The sequence below is a fragment of the Sapajus apella genome, unplaced genomic scaffold (genome assembly GCF_009761245.1).
Source record: "Sapajus apella isolate SASKATOON/1434 unplaced genomic scaffold, GSC_monkey_1.0 scaffold13, whole genome shotgun sequence".
Taxonomy (NCBI): domain Eukaryota; kingdom Metazoa; phylum Chordata; class Mammalia; order Primates; family Cebidae; genus Sapajus; species Sapajus apella.
The window spans coordinates 26027924-26036139 of record NW_022436953.1 but is presented as its reverse complement, the minus strand read 5'-3'; positions in this window follow the sequence as shown (position 1 = coordinate 26036139).

The window sequence follows — 8216 nt, the reverse complement described above, 5'->3', positions numbered from 1 at the left end:
CCAAAGTAACACAGCCAGTAAGTGGTTGAACTGCAACATGCACTGAGGACACTTAACTCCACAGTTGGGGCTTTTAGTCATTTCACAGTAGTTTTTTCTAAAAATATATTAAAATAAATACTAGAATGCTTAGTAAAGTGGCACTGGCATATTTTAATGTTTCCACTACAAAGGACTCTTTAATTTACAGTAATAAAATGCAGTACTTTCAACTGAGTCACAAGAATTGACAATTTTCTTAAAAGTTTCTGCTTTCCAGTGCTAACCATAGTACCAAAAAATTTGAGGAATCTACTCACTAATCTAGTAGTGATTAAATAAGTACAAAATATTCATAAAGTGGCATAGTATACAGTCATTAAAAATGACATAGGGATATACTTCTTGCTTAGAATGTGGCCCTCATATGTTAGAGGAAAATGACTATAGAGCAGCATAAAGGAACATGAGAAGTATTTATGCAGAATTGTGTCAATATACTTATATATGAATATGTAAATAACTATATAAACATATGTGTATATATATAATTTCATGTATGTGAACACACCCTGTGAAATTTCTGAAAAGTCAATTGTTTTATCTCTGAATATCTTACAGGATTTCTCAAATGATTTTTACTTATTTATTATAAAAAATCATATCATTTTGAAAAAACAAGAAAAACAATAAAGCTATTTTTATTTGGAAGGGAAAAAGTAAACAGTATAAATCATGAATAATGGAATATATTCTTTGAGAAAATGGGGAATACCATCCTTTCATTCAGATAACATTAAATGACAACAGTATATTACACACTTTGATACAGAATTCCTACTCAATATTCTAAATTGTGAAGCACAAACAAAGCCAGCAATCTGAACTTCAAACACAAGGGAAAAAACATTTATATTTATCAAGATATCACAAAAGTTTAGATGACCATTTCAGACTCACATGACTCAGAATACCAAACTTTAGGAAAACTTTCAAGAAAGCAAGTAATGTCAATGCAGAGGTAAAGCTGAGGGTGGCTGAGACTTCTAACACAGGACAGACCCTGCCTAGACAATGTGTATAGTTACACCATTACGCAAGAGTTGTTTTGGTCATGAAACATCCCCATTTTATACTCAGATAGTCAGAAAGCTTATATGACATTTTCCAGGGAGACAATATATAGATGTCTGGTTTGTTAACTCCATAAACAAGAACTTTCTTATTAAGAAGTAAGTCTTTTATTAGCATGTTTAAAAGGAAGATTTAACATTCTTTCTTCCCCCGGTGTTCCCCAAATGTCTCCAGATGTAATGATTTCAAGTGTTTGTGTGGGAGGTGGGGGGCATTGGGGAGTGGGAATCTGTTACAACACATTTTACTTACTGAAAGGTATATGCTTCCATATGCAAAGAAAGCTCTAGACAGAGTTTATATTCATAACGTACTATGCATAAGACTCATCTGGAGATGCCTGTTTAAAATAGTAATTCCTGAATCGCACCCCCGAGGATTCAGGGCATTGGTGAGAGTCAGGAGTCTGCATTTTATAAACATTTGAAGGGATTCTTGAAGTTCCTTATCTCTACTTTTCTTGAAACAAACCCTTGTTACCCTGGGTACCTCCACATTCCAAAAACCCATTTACTATCAAATCCCTGAAAATCTGATTTCCACCTCATCACTATTCAAATTGACCCCCCTCACAATCTCCAAGGAGTCCTTAGTTGTTCATCCAAAGGGCACACTTATTGTATATATATTCCATGCTATAAACAAGCAAGACCAGGTGTCTGTTGCACCAAGCTTACATTTTAATGAGATAAACAAACCAACACATAAATAACAGTAAACATAGTCAAGAGGGCTCTGAAGAAAATGTGATACAGATTTGGAGGGAAAGGCTACTTAAAACTGGGTAGTTAGGGAAGATCTCATTGAGGCTGTAACATTTAAGCCAAAATCTGATACGAAAAAGTCAGTTATGCCAAGATCTAGGGAAAGAAAACAGTGACAAGCATAAAGGTCCTAAGGTAGAAACACATTTGGATATTTATGGAATACACATATTCAGAATGTCTGGAACAAGCTACCCAAGGAAACATGGCAGGAGATGAGGTTGAGAAGGCAAGCAGGGCCCACATCTTACAGATCAAAGGATTCAAGGTTAATTCTAGGTGTGATGGAAAGCAGTGAGAAGGCTTTACACAGGAGAAGGATGAGAACTTTGAGGCCATTCTGAGTGTACCATGGAGAATGGATTTTAGCAGAGCTGGAGGACTAGTTAGGAACCTCCTGAGGTTTCCAGGTGAGATCGATCATGGCATGGAAGAAAAGTATCCGTCTCCCTCTTGTTTGAAACTCTTCCTTGTGTCGTTTCTATAATCATCTCTCCTGGTTCTCTTAACTCAGCCCATATTGTAATACTGGTACTACATTAGTATCTGTAGGCCACACATCTACAAGTTCTTTACTTGCATTATTTATTTTAAATTTTCACATCAATCCTGTGATTGTTACAGTGTTATCACTTAGATTTAGATTTTGTACATGAAGAATTTATAGTAAAAAAAAATATGTATCAACTTGCCCAAAGGATGCAAAACTACAAAGAGGTGGGACAAGAGCTTGAAGTCACCTCAACTGACATCAAATCTTTCTCTTGCTACTCTATCACACTGCTGCCTTCTACATTTCTGGTTCCTTTTTCCTTTCTCTATCTTTACAAATGCAGCTACTCTCCAAGGGTGTTTCTTCCTTGCTTCAGTCCTCCCTTCACCACACTCCCTGTTAGCTACTGTGAGTATACCCCTAAACTTCCCTTCCAGCCACTGAAGGTTCATTCCATTTCTCCTAATCCTCTGTTTCCAGATGTTTGCAACAGTCTTCCAGGGAATGTCTTATTCACAGCTAAAACTCAATATTAAATTCCTTTTTATATTCTTATGTCTTATAAAATATTCTATTTTATATTGTATTTTATTCTATATAAAATATTCTATTTTATATTCTTAATGTCTTATTCACAGCTAAAACCCAAAATTAAATTCCTTTTTCCTCCAAGCATCCTCCTCCTTTGGGTTGAATTCATATTATTGGCATTGCCATCCTTAAAGCCTCAATTTCACCTTTGATTCTATTTTTCTCCCACAACACCAATATTAAGTTGGTTGTAAAGTCCCATTGTTTTAGCATTTCACCATCCAGCATCATTACTATGTCCAGTCTTAGACCCTCATTCACAGTCATCTGGATGAGGGGAATAACATGTAGCTGGTCTTCTCCTTGTTGTCTCATTTTCTTTTGATTCGTCTTACACATGACAGTGGAAATATTTACAAATTTAAAGTAGCATTCAGGCAGGGTGTGGTGGCTCACCCCTGTAATCCCAGCACTTTGGGAGGCTGAGGTGGGTGGATCATTTGAGGTAAGGAGTTTGAGACTAGCCTGGCCAACATGGTGAAACCCTGTCTCTACTAAAAATACAAAAAAAAATTAGCTGGGTGTAGTGGCAGGCACCTGTAATCCCAGCTACTTGGGAGGATGAGGTGGGAGAATCACTTGAACTTGGGAGGCAGAGGTTACAGTGAGCCGCGATTGTTCAACTGCACTCCAGTCTGAGTGACAGAGCAAGATTCCATCTCAAAAAATAAAGTAGCATTCAAAGCTCTCATTATGACCTAGCTGAAATCTACTCTACACTTCCCCTATTACCTTTCTGCTTCAGAGAAATGAACTACTACTCATTTCTCAGCCACATCCAATTCTTCTAGCATTGCAGATTTTATTCACCCCATTTTTTGTCTGAATTGTCCTTTTTCCAAATTTACTTGCCTAATCCTCTCTGTTAAAGGCCTAGATAAAATACCACTTCCTTTAGTGGGCCTTTCCTAATCTTCTTCATCCTTCCCCACTTATATGTCCTAGAATGTAAATCCTTAAAGACAAATTATAAACTAACTGATAATCTTTGCCCCTGAAATGTACTCAAACTAGTGCCTTGTTCACTAAGATGCTTAATAAATACCTGCTGAATGAATATGTGAATGAATTCATGAAAAAGTATGAAGATTTGTAATCAAAACATTTTGTAACAGGGTAAGTCTATGAAATGTTATTTTTTACACAAGCAAATAAGGATAAGTTAAATCAATTACAAAATTTCAAAGAAAAAATTCACATCACTACATGTACTTATAAAAAGCCATCGCTTTGACATTTTTAACGGTATCTAAAAAGTCATCCATTTCTACTTTACCCGCTGCTGAAACCTAACCATATTCATCAAATGCTGAGCTCCAGGAGATAACTTGGGCCCCATGGACTCCATTACGGTTTGGCGCCTGTCTAGGTCTATTCTTGATTTTAGAGCAGGAGAGCTTGTTGAAGAATTTGAAACTGTTCTCGTGTGTATCACAGCTTTACTGATGAACACACACTGCCTTTCACCAAACGACAGCAATGATTACAATACAAAGTTCAGGAAAATAAATAATAATACTAAACAATATTCACTATTTAAGGTCACTTCTTTGTATTATCAGCAACAGTAAAGTATTCAGGAAAACAAATATAAATTTTAAATCTATTTTCAAGTTTTCCCCAATACAGTAATGGTCAGAGGTTCCAATTTATTATGAAACTCAGAAGAACAATTTATATAAGACAATGTCATTTTCAAACTAAAAAAATATACTAAATACACAAAAGAAGGTAAAATTAAAGTTTCATTTATTTAAGCAACTCAAACTATGTCAATCTGAGACTTTAACACATTGCAGTTTACTATAATATTATTTAATATAAAATAAGGGTGTTCAGAAGCCCATCCAAAGTGTTTACTGAATTAGTAAATATAAGTGAGCCATTCAGAAATATAAGGCAGAGTCAAGAAGGTCTAATGCAACCCACTGGTTTATACATTTAAAAAGATGAAGTCAGGGGTAATTTTCTAACTTATCAAAGGATTACTCAATTAGTAAAAGTCAGGCTTAGAACCTAGCTTTCCTAGTTGTTATAACAGTGCCCTCTCCAATGCTTTATGCTGCGTCTCTTCATCCATGTTTATAAGCCAAAAGACATTTCATGTGCAGCACCGAAAACAGCATCAAAGTGGAAAGGAAACAGGATTTAGAATGAGAAAGACCAGAGTTCAATTATGAGTCTGCTCTTTACAGCCTGCATGATCCTGGGCAAATGCCAAAACCCAAGTCAGAATTTAAGATGAGGGAAGATAATATCAACGATTTCACGTGGTGGTTATGATTATGTGCGAAAATTTCTAGTAGAGTACCTACTACTGAGTATTTGAAAATATGCATCAGTAACTATTTTTTTTTTTAACTTTCACATTCTGTTGCCTCAGAATAAGCTTTAGTAGGCTTGGGATTTTCGTAAATGAAATGACCCTCTGCACTCACATATACTTCCACAGAATAGTTACAAAAAATACGCATCTTCAGAGACACATACAGAGCCATAAGTAACCCGAAGACACAGGTCAATCCAGACCTATGGCACCAAAGATGTGACCATCCTTCACAATTAAGGAAACACCCCGTTAAATTTAAACACTCACCTCTCATCCTCCCTATTATCCACATTCTGCTTCTTAATCCTTATAGCCTTTCTCACCACCAAATAAAACACAATTTTATTCAGTGTGTTCATTACCTGTCTCATCCCATTAGAATATAAGCAGCATGACCTAGCTGAGGAAAACAACAGTCACTCCAATTTATTTTATTACTGCTGTTTCCTAAATGCCTACTACAGTCTGTATCTGGTATCAGTAGGCACTCAAATATTTGTTGAATAAATCACTTTATTTAAATGACTCTGGAAGCTATTAATACATACTACCCAAAACAATGTCTTGGAACAATCTGATCTGTAAGTCTGTTACTTGCTTGCTATAAAAATCATTAACTTTTTCCTAATTCTTTTTATTATTTTTTACTCTTTTGAGACAGGTTCTCCCTATGCTGCCCAGGCTGGTCTCAAACTCCTGGGCTCGAGAGATTACCCTGCCTCGGCCTCCCAAAGTGCTAGGATTACAGGTGTGAGCCACCATGCCTCACCAACTTCTACCTTAAAGTAAATCTCACAACCCTGTATAAAGTAATGTGGAGATAAGAAGAATTCAATGCTTTATTTTCTTTAGTTCTCTAATTTACCCATAAGGTAGGTACAAAGAAATGTAGAGATTTTCCCAAGGTCACTCAGCCAGTGAGTAACATAACTGCATTAATACTTTGGGCTGATTTGTAGCTCAGCACTCTAAGATTCTGAAGACATCACTAAAGTTCACCTCAACAATATTTTTCATATTCAAGGGACCAGTCCAAATAGCTTTTAGGTGCTTTCCTCTGTAACATCTCTAATTCTTATCTTTTTTGATATAATGGGGCCAAAACGTGGTTTTCTTGGCACCATAGTTTCATATAAACAGGGACCAAGTTGGACTAACTGTATTAACAAACCGACAGCACATATTATACATAAACATTTGCAATTGTCAGATTAGTTAAAATGCAGTGATGACCTACCTTTAATTTACAGGCATGAGTGGAGGATGCCAATATTAAATAATTTTGTAGAAAATAATTTTGTGTTTACCAAAAATAAAATAGAATAATTTTTTTCACTTGTATAAATTATCATTTTAAACAGCTGCAGTAAAAAATAAATTGTTTCCAGGCTATTACTTAAATCCTGAGATTCAGTTTGCCGGGTAGGGGACCAAGAGTAGAGATCCCTTCTCAAGTGACCTAATTAATAACACTGTGTTGTGTATTTATTATTTCTAATATGCATAATTTATAAAATAGTTGATGTTTTTACTTCACTAAGGTGAGATTAGTGTAGAATGTTCCCATAAGGGACTAGAGAAAAGATCAAACTATAACACATTGCATATGGACTAAATAGGCTGGTGTGGCACAACCTTGGGCTTGTACATGTTTGTAATGCGCTTCCTTACAAAATATGTGATCAAATTCCAGACTGACTGTCAGATTAACTTCTGGAAAACAGACCATTGTGAGTTTATGGAGAGAGTCAAGAAGCAGCAATAAGGACTGCACTCTTGCCTGGACACTTTAACTAGTATGACCCTCTCCAGGCTCACTTCCCTTTTACTAGCTCTAAATTTCCACATTCCTAAAAATGAGGAAGCTGATCTAGATTGCCTAGAAGATGCTTTAACGGTGTAACCTTCTATGCCCATGGTACGTTTTTATCTTCTCCTCTCTAATGTAAGCATCAATGTCAGAGAATCAATCAATATTGCAAAAGGTGAGGAAAATCAAAACACTAATTCAGAAGAACACTTTCCCGTATACAAGTCGCATACCTGTCATCCAGGACAGTACAAACACTCTTGCCCCTACTGGTTCCACAGTATTTCTCTCCGAAGTACACTTCTATATTTCTTGCTGAACTTAAAATGTCAAGAGAAGCGATTTCTTCACCTCCATCAGGGCCAAACTTCAGGTAAAGGAAGCAAGGGTTTATCATCTTGGTTGTCCAAGCTTCTCTTCAAAATTACCAGATCCTGGCTGAGGGGAAAACTGGTGAAAACATCACACAGTATAGCTCTCTGAACATGGCTCCTAGCCCACCTGTTAGGCCGGGGGGTTTCTTCTAACAGATGCTCAACACAGGATTCATAAGGAAATGGAGGCTTCACAGATCTGGGCTTCCCCCTTTATTTTTTCCTCAATCATCAACGTTCTACTCAGTCCCCTGCAATTGATTCTCCGATAAATTACTGGACACCTACTGTGTATAGGAGTGGGAGCAGAACACAAGAAAAGACAAGGTGTATTTTTTTCGAAATGAAGTCGACAGCGGTCGTCTATAGCTGGACTTTTTACACAGCCTGTTTTGGTGGATAGGAGTTTGGCTTGTTTGGGGGTAGAAGGGCGGACTGACTTTGACAGCGGCCCCGACGAGCTGTCACGCCTGACGGGGACCTTCCGGGTCACCTTCCCCCGCCCATGCCCCGGGGCCTCCTCGCAGCTCCCCTCCCCGGCAGAGACCCGGCACCAACTGCTCTCCCCGATCCAGGGCTCAGACTCTCCCGCCTCCCCTCACAGCTTCCCGAGGAGCGCGGCAGTCTGGAGCGCAGCGACCCAGTTCCCGTCGGCCCGGCGCACCCTGGAGCAGGTGGCGCCTGCAGCTCCTCCCAGTAGAAGACGCGGGCGCGGAGACCCGCCCGGGTGAGAAGGAGGTTG